Source organism: Liolophura sinensis, chromosome 8 (genome assembly GCF_032854445.1).
Source record: "Liolophura sinensis isolate JHLJ2023 chromosome 8, CUHK_Ljap_v2, whole genome shotgun sequence".
Classification (NCBI taxonomy): Eukaryota; Metazoa; Mollusca; class Polyplacophora; order Chitonida; family Chitonidae; genus Liolophura; species Liolophura sinensis.
The window spans coordinates 3,148,702-3,163,287 of NC_088302.1; positions in this window are offsets into that span (position 1 = coordinate 3,148,702).

A 14,586-nucleotide genomic window follows, 5' to 3' on the forward strand; every position below is an offset into this window, starting at 1 on the left:
ATCACCTCTCACTATGTATACGAATAGGGTCCTCAAACAAAGGCAAGACTTTCCAGCAGAAACAAGCTTCATGGGACAGGGTTTTGCATGGGACAGGATTTTGCATGGGACAGGATTTTGCATGGTACAGGATTTTCACTCATTCGCCTTGGGTTTTTGATCCCACATCTAGGCCTCTATACATATATACCTAACTATGATGCAAAAAATTGATAAGATCAAAGCTGTGAATTGAGGTGCTGGTTCGCAGGACGAGTCACTAATTGGTTCCCAGCTCTAAGGTCAGTTTCCATTCAATTGCCTGATTTATATCGTACGGCAAAAGGAAAAACAATTAATTAGGCGACTTTTAACACGTACTTTCCAAAGTTCCCAATTTACTATTCTAAGTGTGGACAAAAGAACTTCCAACCATGTCCACTATTCAACACGTCAAAAACTTCACTTATTTGACTTTTTTTATTTGATTGGTGTTTTACGCCGTACACTTCAGTATACGAATGCAGCCAGCATTAAGGTGGAGGAAACCGGGAAGAGTGAGGGTGGTCGCGGGACTCTCTGACTGGCAAATCATATTGGGTTCAATCTCACGTTAATCTTGCACAACATTATATTGTATGTATTTGGTCTCATGCACAAGTGCAATATGTTGGAAAGACTATCCAACAAATCAGAAAATCAGTCTGGAAAAGTCAGCTTAACATTTTTCTGTCTCCGAACATGGTTGCGACCACTTCAGCATTTAAATAATAAATATGACCTATCCGTCTTCAAAGGATACTGTTCTCGATGTCGAATGGAAAATCCGTGATGGGGAACTATTTGGGATGCTGGACCTTGGTGCAGTATTTTCTTTATAGTTTAAATGACATTGCTATGGTTACTGACAACGATATATCCAGTCAACCACACGATTCTAACATAACACAACTGTTCAAATGCCATCAACGAAATCAACTGTGCTATGAGTTATGTAATAATATATTTTAAATATATAACTTTAATAAGGCGTTGATTCACAGTAACATGGCCAGCTACCTGATAGGTTACTCAACATACGAGAGCATCCATACATTTCCTTCCAATATACTAATCCAGTTGCTTCCAAGAAATGTAATTACTCGAAAGGAATTAAAGATTTTGAGATGTCTGATTATATTTCCGGTAAATATGGTTGTGACTCCACTTACCATTCCTGTAAACATGTCAAAACTGGCAACATCGATAGTGTAAATAATGAGGATCTTGGAAGTTTGCTGGTGAGAGGTCTGACGTATGAAGACATGGTAAATGTCAAAATGAGAGCTAATATGTAAATTGTCCCTTCGGCACTTGAAAACGTTGCAAAAAGTTATCTAAACGGGAGATGGTAGAACCGTCAGTCCTTGACACATGGCTTGAGTTAATAAAGAAAAAGGTTCGGAGAATTTACCCAACATAGCAGTATCTTCTGCTCAAAAATCCAATTTATTGCATCAATATTTCTCAATCCACTAAAAGAAACTACAATGACAATAATGACATGACCCCACACCAGTAACAAGATCTTCCAATATTGACACAACTCTCCACCAATAACAAGATCCTCCAATAATGACAGGACCCTCCACCAAGAGCAAGATCCTTCATTAATGACATGGCCCTCCACCAAGAGCAACATCCTGCAATAATGACACGACCTTCCACCAATAACAAGATCCTGCAATAATGACGTTACCCTACACCAAGAGCAAGATCCTGCAATAATGACACGACCCTCCACCAAGAGCAAGATCCTTCATTAATGACAGGACCCTCCACCAAGAACAAGATCTGGCATTAATGACACGACCCTCCACCAAGAACAAGATGTTCCATGACGGACATTGTTCACATACCTGTCCAACATAAATAAAGCCCTCCTTAGAAATATCACCCTCCAATATTTATTTATTTATTTATTTGATTGGTGTTTTACGCCGTACTCAAGTATATTTCACTTATACGACGGCGGTCAGCATTATGGTGGGTGGAAACCGGGCAGAGTCCACGGGGAAACCCACGGCCATCCGTAGGTTGCTGGCAAACCTTCCCACGTACGGCCGGAAAGGAAGCCAGCATGAACACCCTCCAATAGTGATATAGCCCTCCGGAGCGATATGACACTGCAATACAGATATCGACCTTCAGAGGCATATAACACTCCTATACAGATATAGCCATTAGGAGGGATATGCCACTCCGATAGAGGCATATGACACTCCGATAGAGACATAGCCCTCCTTACGTTTAAGATACTCCAAAAGAGACATAGCCCTCCTTACGTTTATGATACTCCAAAAGAGACATAGCCCTCCTGACGGATATGACTCTGCGATAGAGATATCGCCATTTGGAGGGATATGACACTCGGATAGAGATATAGTCCTCCGGATGGATATGACACTCCGATATAGATATCGCCATTAGGAGGGATATGACACTCGGATAGAGATATAGTCCTCCGGATGGATATGACACTCCGATATAGATATCGTCCTCCAGAGGCATTTGACACTCCGATACAGATATCGCCATTAGGAGGTGACGGATGTGACACTCTGACAGAGACATACCCCTCCGGACGGATATGCCACTCCGATGGAGACATCGCCATCCGGACGGATATGACACTCCGATATAGATATTGCCCTCCGGACGGATGTGACACTCTGACAGAGACATACCCCTCCGGACGGATATGCCACTCCGATGGAGACATCGCCATCCGAACGGATATGACACTCCGATAGAGATATTGCCCTCCGGACGGATATGACACTCCGAGAGAGACATAGCCCTCCGGGCGGATATGACACTCCGACAGAGACATAACACTCCTTACGTTTATGACACTCCAACAGAGACGTAGCCCTCCGGACGGATATGACACTCCGACAGAGATATCGCCATCCAGAGAGACATGATACTCCAGCCAGTCGTAACGATATGACACTCCGATATAGATATAACCATAGAGATACCCTGCGGGGACGAAACTACTCTCCAATATAAATATATAGATACCACCATCTAGAAGGATATGACACGCCAATATTGACACAGCCATCCAAATGGATATGGCACTCCTATAGAGATATACCCCCCACAAAGACATAGCCCTGCTTACGTATATGACACTTCTATATAGATATGGCAATCCGGACTGATATGACACTCCGACAGAGACATACTCCCTCCGGGCGGATATGACAATCCAATATAGATATAGACCTCCGGAGGCATATGCCACTCCGATAAAGATATCGCCATTAGGAGAGATATACCACTCCGATAGAGATATAGCCCTCCGGACGGATATGATACTCCAATAGAGATATGGATCTCCGGACGAAGATAACACTCCGATAGAGATATCGCCATTAGGAGTTATATGCCACTCCGATAGAGATATAGCCCTCTGGACGGATGTGACACTCCGATAAAGATATCGCCTTTCGGAGGCATATGACACTCCGATAGAGACATAGCCCTCCTTACGTTTATGACACTCCTAAAGAGACATAGCCCTCTGGACGGATATGACACTCTGACAGCGATATCGCAGCCCGGAGAGACATGATACTCCGATAGGAACAGGAAGTCGTAACTATTTGACACTCCGAAATAGATATAACCATAGAGATAGGTGATATTACTCCCCAGTATAAAAAATATAGATACCACCATCTGGAAGGATATGACACTCCGATATTGATGTCGCGATACAAATGGATATGACACTCCGATAGAGATATAGCCCTCCGGAGACATATGACACCCCGATAGATATATCACCATTAGGAGGGATATGCCACTCCGAGAGAGATATAGCCCCCCGGACGGATATGACACTCCGATACAGATATCGCCATTAGGAGGGATATGACACTCCGATACAGATATCGCCATTAGGAGGGATATGCCACTCGGATAGAGATATAGCCCTCCGGACGGATATGACACTCCGACAGAGACATAGCACTCCTCTCTCTCTCTCTCTCTCTCTCTCTCTCTCTCTCTCTCTCTCTCTATATATATATATATATATATATATATATGTATGTATATATATATATATGTATATATATATATATATATATATGTATATATATATATATATATATATATATATATATATATATATATATATATATATATATATATATATATATATATATATATATATATATATATATATATATATATATATATATATATATTCAAAGGGATATGACTGACAAAGGGATATGACTGACACTCGATATAGTCCTCCGCACGGATATGACACTCGGATAGAGACATAGCACTCCGGACGGATATGACCTCGCAATAGGGACATGGCCCTCCAGCCGCAGTCATCATTGATGTTATTACTCATACAGCTATAACACTACAAAATCCCGATAGGTGTAGATGGAAGAACATAAATCAGGAATCAAAATGACTGCTGTGTTGAAATTCCGTCAAGCTCTCTTACCTCAAGCCGTTCCTTTCATAATATCCCTTCCCGAAGAGCTTTTCTCCATATAGTTTTATCCGATTGAGCCTTGATACCACCGTCAGAACCCGCGACCGGAAGAACTTTTATTTCACTGAGATTATACAAATGAACTTCTCAAGTATAATGTATGCCTCGACAAAATGTGTTTTTCAACTAATCCTGAGATATTATTTTGCCGCAGGGCATGTCAGTAAGATACTGGTAGGAGTTGTTCTTCTTGTTGTTGTGAATGGGAGAGGTTTTTTGTTTTCCATTTTAGTTTAATAACCAAGAAGAGGAAGTTGAAAAAGTGCCTTGGGTATAAAGTTTCAGTTTAATTGAACACTGACATATAAAAGATGGAGGTGTGAAATTGTGATGGTAATCGTTAACCACATACATGCGATCCTCGATGGCTCTGTGCTAATGAAAGTATGCTCATTGAAAACTCAAGATCTTTGATCAATGGTGTTGCGCGTTCTTATCCAGCCATCGCTGTCTATGTGGAGGGTAACGTCAGGAGCTTTCCTAGATACACAGAAAATTAAATGCAGTGGGCTATTATAAATAAACAAATACATACAAATAAATATATGCTTTCCTGTATTACCATTCCATTGCCTAAGTTTCGGTTTGGAACCAAACCCTTGCTAGTAAGAGGGGGAAGGCCTTCATTTTAAATACACAAGAATAGCATAGAGAGCGCGATACATTTCATGCATACTTAACTGATCGGAATTAAAAATTTGAATTCATATCAATTTATTGATTTGGTCATATACACATTCTACATGCCTAGACTCAACGAGGCCATGTTCTTGCCACCAGACCTCTGTAAACAAACAAACAACAAACATATAAACAAATAAAACCAAACCAACAAACACAGTTAAAATGTTTGACCAAGAGTGACTTCGGTTCCACGTGCCACATAAGCAGTACAGCAGACCTACCCGTATAAGAACTTCGAAGTTTACGCTAACATCTGTTCTTATCTTTTTATTTAATATCCTGTGTTCATGCTTACAGTTATTTATCGATGATTTATCGATGATTTATCGATATATGCTTCATTCATATGTTGCAAATAACACCTGTGGCAGTGTTAGATGACATAGTCAAACGCAGAATTAGGCACGCCAAGCAGGTACAGTGCAAAAATTAGCGGTATATAGGTGCACATGATGTTATTCCCATGCTGCTGTAGAGTACTGTGCCACTATAACCGAGGGCAGGACTAGTACTCTGCAATACGTCCTATTGTCTATTTCTTTTAGAGAGTCGCCTATTTTCAGCTGCCTGTAAAATCAGACTTACTCGCCAACAAAACTGCGTATAGCCAGTGACACGTAACAACATAAGCTCTACACAATGATATATTTGAAGTTCACATCATTGCATAGAAAATGAAGCCAGAACACTTTTTCTAATTCATAATGTTTCCATAAAGTGCATAAGCGTTGTTTCGACGGCAAACCCATTTACACAGTGAAAAAGAAAACCGTCGATTTAGCGCGTAAGCTGTCCCTGGCGATAAAACAGTTTAGTCTAAGTCCGGCAGGTAAATTAAAGTTCGGCTGTCGGCGGCTACTTTATAGCGAGCACATTAATGAATGTTCTCCTCGTGTATGCAGTAACCAGGCCGGTAATATATGGCATGCAAATCATTTTACGACAGGAATAGCTCAGATTGCAGTCGGACATTCGTAAAAGAAATTAGTCATATACAGGTCAGTGTTCAGTGAGGGCTTGTACGTGGATTGAGAACACGAAAGTTAGAAACGTGGATGCGAACAATCGCCATTCCCAAAACTTCCCCCAAAGCAGTAAATGAAAACAAAAAATCTAAAGAAAACTATCTCTGAAGAGGTCAAAACGGGGGCGGGGGGGGGGGCATTTTTTGGTTCATTCCCCAAGCTCGTATTTCATCCTCACAGGAAAAGTTGACGTCATTCCATTGCTTACCCACGAATACATAAACATGACAAACAGCACATTTGTGTCCTCTATGAGTGATTAAGTCACTGTCATCTAGAATCTAGGTTTGATTAGGGCATTAAAGAGACACGTCAACATGAAGGTAAACGCTATACCATACATCCATGCGCAGTCTGACACAGTCACGGTGCCTGCGTAAATGTTGCCCAACGGAGTTAGATAGCCAATAAGATTTGGAATCGGCATGTGTTTTGTGATGTGATTCGCCTATGCACTTGTGGATTGGGATGTCAGTTGTGACTGGTCAAATATCGACAGCGTGTCTCGCCTCTGATATACAGGCATGCCATTTCCAGCTCTATATCTCCAGATGATGTACATAACTAGACATCGTTTCGCATAACACCATTGCAGTTATGTGGGATAACACTTTTTAGGCATAGCATATACCGAAAATATTAAAGTGCTGAAAATGGCGTGAGACCAGTCCGGATTACCAATTAGTCCGGATTATCAATAGGCAAGTTCGCCGTAAGGTTTTCCAGTCATGTATCTACCGCAAATGGCGCAGACGAATGGCATATATTGCTACAGGGCTTATCTGCTGGTTCAAAACTTCTATTTCTGTGCAAATGGTGCAGGCGGACTTCAAAACCAAAATCCGGCACTAGTGTATAATTCCTAAATAACGATAATACAGTTACCATTAAACCACATTTACGTGATCCACCAAGTTAGTATTTCGCGTTTTTAATTGGAACAGAAAGATAAAAAGAGGAAAATAGTTGTATCTGTGCTAACCTTCACAATCGAAGTTTACAATTTTAACCAAAACCCCCGGAGTCATGAGGTGGTGGTGGTGGGGGGGGGGGGAGCATATCGCTAAAATTTAGTTGCAACTATGATTGTCTTTGCCCTTCAATACCGACCACACACACACACACACACACACACACACACACACACACACACACAAACAATTATATATATATATATATATATATATATATATATATATAGATAAGATCTACAGAGGGGTTGCGCGACCTCCTCCTGGCAGCCCTGTCGGAGTACTGTGACCATATCAGACTCCAATATGGCTGACTGATCACTGTTCTGCCAGGGTTATGATGAGACTTACAACCCCTCTATTCCCCTCTATTACATACTATGGAGTAACAGTTTGAACTATTTATCTTAGGCATGTGCTGTGGTAAAATTATAGCCAAAAAATAAATAAATAGATAAATAAATAAAAATATTGTCGTGAATGAACATAAAGTTTAAAAACGGACTGCGGTATAACTGGATTCAAGGGCAACACTGAGGCTAACCGGTTCATTGAGATGACCGCCCACAACATTTATTTTCCGGGTTACCTGCAGTATACATGCAGAGAGCATGGATACTTTCCGCTTCCGTGACGTCATTATGTCTCGAGAAACCAATAACCTGACACGCTGAATGCAGAACTCTGAGACCACAACTCTTTTTTTCTATCTTTGAAAAATTTAATCTTCATCTAAGATTCATCTATTGTCCATTAGGAGATGTGGGAAGGAGAGCTTGTGTCGTTCATAGTAAAATGCGTCATTGTGGTTACGCGCCTGATTCCGGGTCTGGGGAGTATCCAAAGCTGATAGTATTAAGCCAGCGTTAGACGTGAGCCTGGGATAAGGCTGCCTTGACCAATGAAAATCCTACAACGGCTGGGCGAGGTGGACAAGAAGACCAGTTACCTAACGTTGTTGTTTGTCACCACGAATGTATGATAAGCTCTATTTTCCTCTCCGATTCGTTGTTTTCTTCATGCTTTTCAAGGCCTTTTTTGTGGTTGTAATATGGAACAAATACAACAGACGTAGTATAAGTGTGTTAAACAACACATTGAGTCTCTAAGTCTCTAAGTACCAAATAAGTATAAGGCTAAAGCTATACATGCTTTAGTTATTTCAAGCTACAGACTTGAAAGCTGGTTGACATTTGGTATGCGAATATCTGTTTGGGTGCATATATTTACATAGACCTAGAATTGAACGTAACATATAGACATATATTTCAAAATGGCGCATGTCAAAAACATATGTAATTTTGTGTTTACAACTTGAACGTGTAGTAATAACACGTTTGAAAACTTAATGAGATTAATTATGGATGGCTTCACAATTATTGTTGAAACCAAGTATACTTTAACGTGAAACAATATATCAGTGAACAGTGTGTTTGTTTGCATCGCACTTAAGATCGCTTTCATGGGGAATTTTGGTCAGTTCACAACGGTGTCTCCATAAAGTAGATACAAAGTTTACATTGTCTTTGTCCTGGAAAAACTCCAATCATTAGTTGGTCTATTCTCTTATGTTTATTGTATGTGGGAAGGTCTGCCGACAACCTGTGGATGGTCGTGGTTTCCCTCGGGCTCTGCCCGGTTTCCTCCCACCGTAATGTTGGCCACCGTCGTATAAGTGAAATATTGTTGAGTACGGCTTAAAACATCAATTAAATAAATAAAATAAATCTTATGTTTATTGTCTATGGGACAAGAACAATGTTAACCAATTCTAAAGTCTGCGGTCTAACATGATTCCAATCATACGTCGACCCAAGTACTCGCGTATGTTCAGTGTCCACGAGGAAAGTACAATATTTACCGCTATATTGAAGTCTGCGGTCTGACTTGACTCTAGTCAGTACTTGGCCTGTTCCATTATACTGAGTTACAATGTGGAAAGTTCTAAGTTTACCGATTCCAATGGACTCGAATTCGGATTGAGTTCGGGTGTTTCGAAACAACGGATGGACTTTTGAGAAAAGGACACCATGAAGTCAAATGTCTGTCCAACACCAAAGATCATGAAGGTGCATGTAGGTAAACTCGTTGACTGAAGCAGTAAACAAACAAAAAATTTTATATTTGACGATTCCAAAACTTGAATCACTTTCATGGTGTGTATAAATGCATCACGCGGCAAAACAACTTGGCGTTAAATTATCATTAGTGCGTGAAGGAATCCTTTAGGGGTGGTAAAGCTGATCTGAGGCTTGCCTATTGAATTCAGCCCACACGTCTCCAGCTACGGAATGACCCATCCGACAAGTTGATACTGTTAGCAGTGTGGAAACCAAATAGGCCACACAGCTAGCCAAACCGCATGGAACAGGCGGATGTATTTCAGCTAGGAATTGGGATTAGCCTAGCTTCTTAAGGAGGACAGTCAGTATTGTGATGGGTAGAACACAGTCCCTGGATGCACAGTACATCGCCAGCAAACTCTAGAACATGCAAATAATAATGACCAGTTCATTAAGTGATCGGTCGGCTTTTCACCGGGACAGAAAACTTCATAAATAGAAATAGCCTGGTCGAGGTCACGGAGGATAATTGCCTCCGACGCTCTGCTCCCCAAGGTACCCGCCACAGAATCACCGGTGAAGAATTGTCACCAATTTTGGCCTTGTATCCGTTTTATTTAGGATGCAAACTCTTAACGCTGCGAACGTTTGCGATCCCACCGGCTAGTGGACCCTATAGCTATCCGATATATATGCTGACAAGAACCACTACATAAATGTGATAATCTCTATATCACAGGCGAGAAAGCCGGAGCTATTTGTATATGGACTGCGTCTGGGTCAGAACTATAGCTTGTTAATTTGCCGTATATCTATAGCTAGCTGATATGGTCTCTGGAAAATATGCCGGTCGCTCACCACTGTCTATCCCCTCCTCCCTCCCCCAACAAGCTCTCTCTCTCTCTCTCTCTCTCTCTCTTTCTCACCCTCTCTCTCTCTTCTCTCTCTCTCCCCACTCGTGTCTAGCCCGTCAATCGATACCCAGCTGCCAAGGCGTACTCAATTTGCCACATGCTTGCTGGAATGACGTCACAAGTCATTTCCAATGAATACCTTATCTTGCTTCCCGTGAAGAACTGTTCCCCACTACATAGAGTTACAAATTCCCTTAATTGCCGCTACACTCTTTTTATGCAGCCGACTTGTCATGATTTCACGCTGAAGGGCTTTTCCGTGATGGAGAGTTTTTAGCTGTTTGGAGTAGCCGGGGGCGACTGGTTGCGGAGCGGGCGGTCCTTGACGGACGCCGGATTGAGGACAGACAGGAATGACCATAGGCCTATGTGGATGACTAAGGCTTTCCACATTCTGACCACTCCACTGATTTACAGTTTAGTTTAATAATACTTCCCACAAGGACGAACAGCTATATAATCTCCGCGGTCAGCTCCTACGCCGATTATAAAACTGACACAATGTATAACTAGCGTCTAGAGTTCCAATAGTCCAAGGCATCCTGATGAAGGGGAAAACAGACCCAGTGGCCGGATACAAAACAATCGACATTGTTCTAAAACGATGCCGGTATGTACAGGGAGGTTTCAAATCACTCAGCTGGTGAACCCTATATGTCGTCGAATAAATTCATGCCATTTGCTAGGATATAGCGCTTCGGGGGTCCAAATTACGTTTTACCATTGGTTAGTGAAGCGGCAAATGGTTAACTGCTTGGTTGCCTGCTGGAAATAAGGGTGTTAACATTGCCTCGGAGCCATCCCTCATTAATTGTGAGTTCGGGCTCGTCTCAGGGGGCATCTTGATGGAGATCGCTCTCCGACGCTTTTACATAAGGACAATTTTGTTTATCTAACGATATGTTATGATAGGCCGCATATAGAATTTGCTTACGAACGATGAGCCTTGTTTTGGCTCGACCTGTCCTACCCAATACATTCATAATATACAGTCGTACTGGAATGTACATGTCCTTCTCCGAGGCCGAGTTATTTTCGGCAAGATTCTCCCTTGCATTGACGTCATCGGCGGCTGAGTATAGCCGATACTATCTATTCCTATCATCCGGATAATGCCGTAACACTAGTACAGGATCATGGAGATCTCCCGGGAGTTACAGGGCCTCAGATTTACGCGAATACGTGCGTGGAGCGTGGCAAGAGAACTAGGGCGAAAAAAAAAAGAGAGGAAAACAATAAAAACAGTTATAGAGAGAGTGATATGCATGCTTTGGTTATCGGGTAGATCTGTTAATGCCCATTTTGTAACGATTTCCATACACGCAAGGTATTGAGGTCGATATGTAAATAGGAAATATATGGATAGGGTTGATTTGCATGGAAAGGAACTCTATAAGTAAGATGTATTGATAAATATATCACTTTGTATGCGTGTATTTACACCTGGGGCCCCCTATACATTGTATCCATCAAATACAAATACACATAATGAACGTCAAAGACACCGGAAAAGACACAACGGATGTACATATCCGCTGACACTCAAATACAATACTGTTACAAGCATGCGGCTGAACACAGTCTGTCCAAACATACGAAATAGTACTCATTTATAAAAGTTAGTTTACTGTTTATTTGTTTGTAGTTATGAACGCCATTTTGTCGAGAATCTCTGGCCCTCTGCTTCGTGTGTTAGGGGCTGTATATTCACCGAGGATTTATGAACAGTTGTCATCAAAGCCCACCTGAGATACATATTTTGATATTTGAGACCTTTAGGCAGAAGTTAAAAGCTCAGCTAGTAACTTGTAACTTGTAACTTCAAACTAGAATAGGTAAACTAATTCAGGTTTGAAGTTAGAAGTAACAAAATGTAGCTCCTAACTATAGGTTTCTCACGACAAGAACTAATTAGTACTTATAGTATACATATATACGGTCGTTTGTTTCAAACGTTGTTTTGGGAATTTGTCTAGTGATTTTTGACCCGCGAAACACCCACTATGGTTGATGGGTGATATGTGAATATATGTATCTGTTTCGACAACTGGATTCAACTTTACTTTGATAGTGCTGCGGCATCGTTTAAAAGCGGCAGGCATATAATACCGTATGCACGTTGTCTGACTGCATGTACATACCCCTGTCGAGGACACCAGTCACGACATTCTATCCAGTCACAGACAATTATTTATTTATAGCTTAGCGCCATAATCAATTTTATACTTACACGATAGTGGTGAGGTTTATGGCCGGAAAAAATCGGAGTGCCCGGCATAAACCTCCGACCTTTGGCGAGTTACTCACGAACTTTCCAACCTGTGTCGTCGACGGCTTATTGTCACCAAGACCTCACAAACAGGGAGGGTGATGGAGTGTACAAATTGCACGTCCAAAGGTGGAGTTGAGCTCGCATCTCGTTTGTCGTTGATTTTCAGTCAGAGGTAGTAGGTACACTAGGTCGACCGATACTTGGCGTATGCATGTATAGGCCTAGATTAAGCACCAAGAAAGAATATGCCAAGATTGTTAGATTCATGCTCTCAGGCTTGATTATGACCCGCAATTATTTTATTTATTCTGATTGGCGTGTAACAATGTAACAGTACTCAAGACTGTTTGGCTTGTACGTTGGTGGGCAGGTTAATGGGGGGAGGAAACCGGAGTAAAACCACTGACCTATGTGAAGTTACAGAGCAACCAAGAGGAACATGGTGAAGGCAAGTTACCTACAGATGACATCATTTCTGACCAAAACTCCTGTCCGAGAAATCATTCACCACTGAACTGGACTTTCTATTTTATTTATTTATTTGATTGGTGTTTTACGCCGTACTCAAGAATATTTCACTTATGTAATTACGGCCAGTATTATAGTGGGAGAAAAACGGACAGAGCCCCAGGAAAACCCACGATCATCCGCAGGTTAGGATCTCCTATTTTAGCCCGATGGTTACTTCACGTTTTTACACTTACTTTCTTTAAATGTTCGTGCTGGTGAAGTACTGTGTTCGCTTCTTCGTTCGTTAGCGGGTATGACATCGCTTTCATGTTTTTGTTTTGTTTTGTTCGGTTACATCTCGACATAGTATGTTCGTCTCGATCGGAGACAACTATAATATCTTCTTCAAACGCCTTCACAGTTGAAGCGCTTTCGTAAAGTGTAGGCTAACGGGCACACTTCTGGTTTAACCTGTCAGTTGTTACGGATTTTTACAGGCGAATATCACACGATTTGACATGATTTGTCTGGCGGCTATAGATGGTTTCGAACTCCTGGCCTCGTCCATCAAAATAGTCGTGACACACGCATATAAAGAAGTGCGGCACACGAAAAACGTCTCTATCAGCGAATATACTTGAGAAAAGTGTAGATGTCATGTGTTTCTGAATATAGGAAAGGGAGGTGAATAGGGTATAAATAACCGTAAACTACAAGTGTGGCAAAAATAACTGCTTACATATCGGTAAAAGATAAAAGACTACATAAATGTTAAGAGTTGTGAACATATACTTATAGAATGCCATGAAGGACCTCTGAAAGCTGCATACGCGCTGGAAATTTCCTTGGTTGAGACACCGATTTAATGGAACCAAAAAAAAACTGTGCAATTTTAAAATCAATATAGCTGAAATTTGTCTTGATAGCGGAGACACTCAGAATATAATACATGATGTACTCCGGGCTAAATATATGTGATATAAGAATATCATATTCTTTTGCAATTATCTTTGACTAATAGTCTGTTTTTGCACTGTCGGTGCGGCTTGGCTCATCTATCATTGCTTTATGCTTCTTGTATATTATACAGTTTTCTACTTGGCATTAGAAGCATGTAAGTGCAAGGCTAGAAAGCTGGAAACAACCACCTGGGAATATACAGGGAAGACAGGCCTCCGTTAGTCCACGCACACATAATGAATGAATTGAGCTTTTGTGATTAGATAATCGGCTTTTATATATCTTTTCTGTGTTACTTGCCTTTGGTTTGGGACACATAACAGTAGATGAAAATGGCGTGGAAATGTAAGCATTTTTTATTAGATCAAAAATAAAATGTCATTAATTCATTACTTCTGTACTGTAGATCATGTATGGGTGAAAATACAGCCAAACGCTTATACCCGTGGAGAGATGGGGATAACCAGGCGCTTCCATGCCCGGCTACTGTTGTATTTAGCAATAAAATGTGAGGGATAAAACACAGAAGATCTTTCTGGAAACATCCTCCTAATGATGATCCAGTGCATAATGTTGGTAAGCGACTCATTGTGCTCCATTTAAGCTTTTAACCTATACTTGTCCAAAAAAAGGACAGCAATTTATTCTTCATTCGGTTGCGCGTTGATTAAGAGGTTTCTCACAGGTTTTCGGTGCCT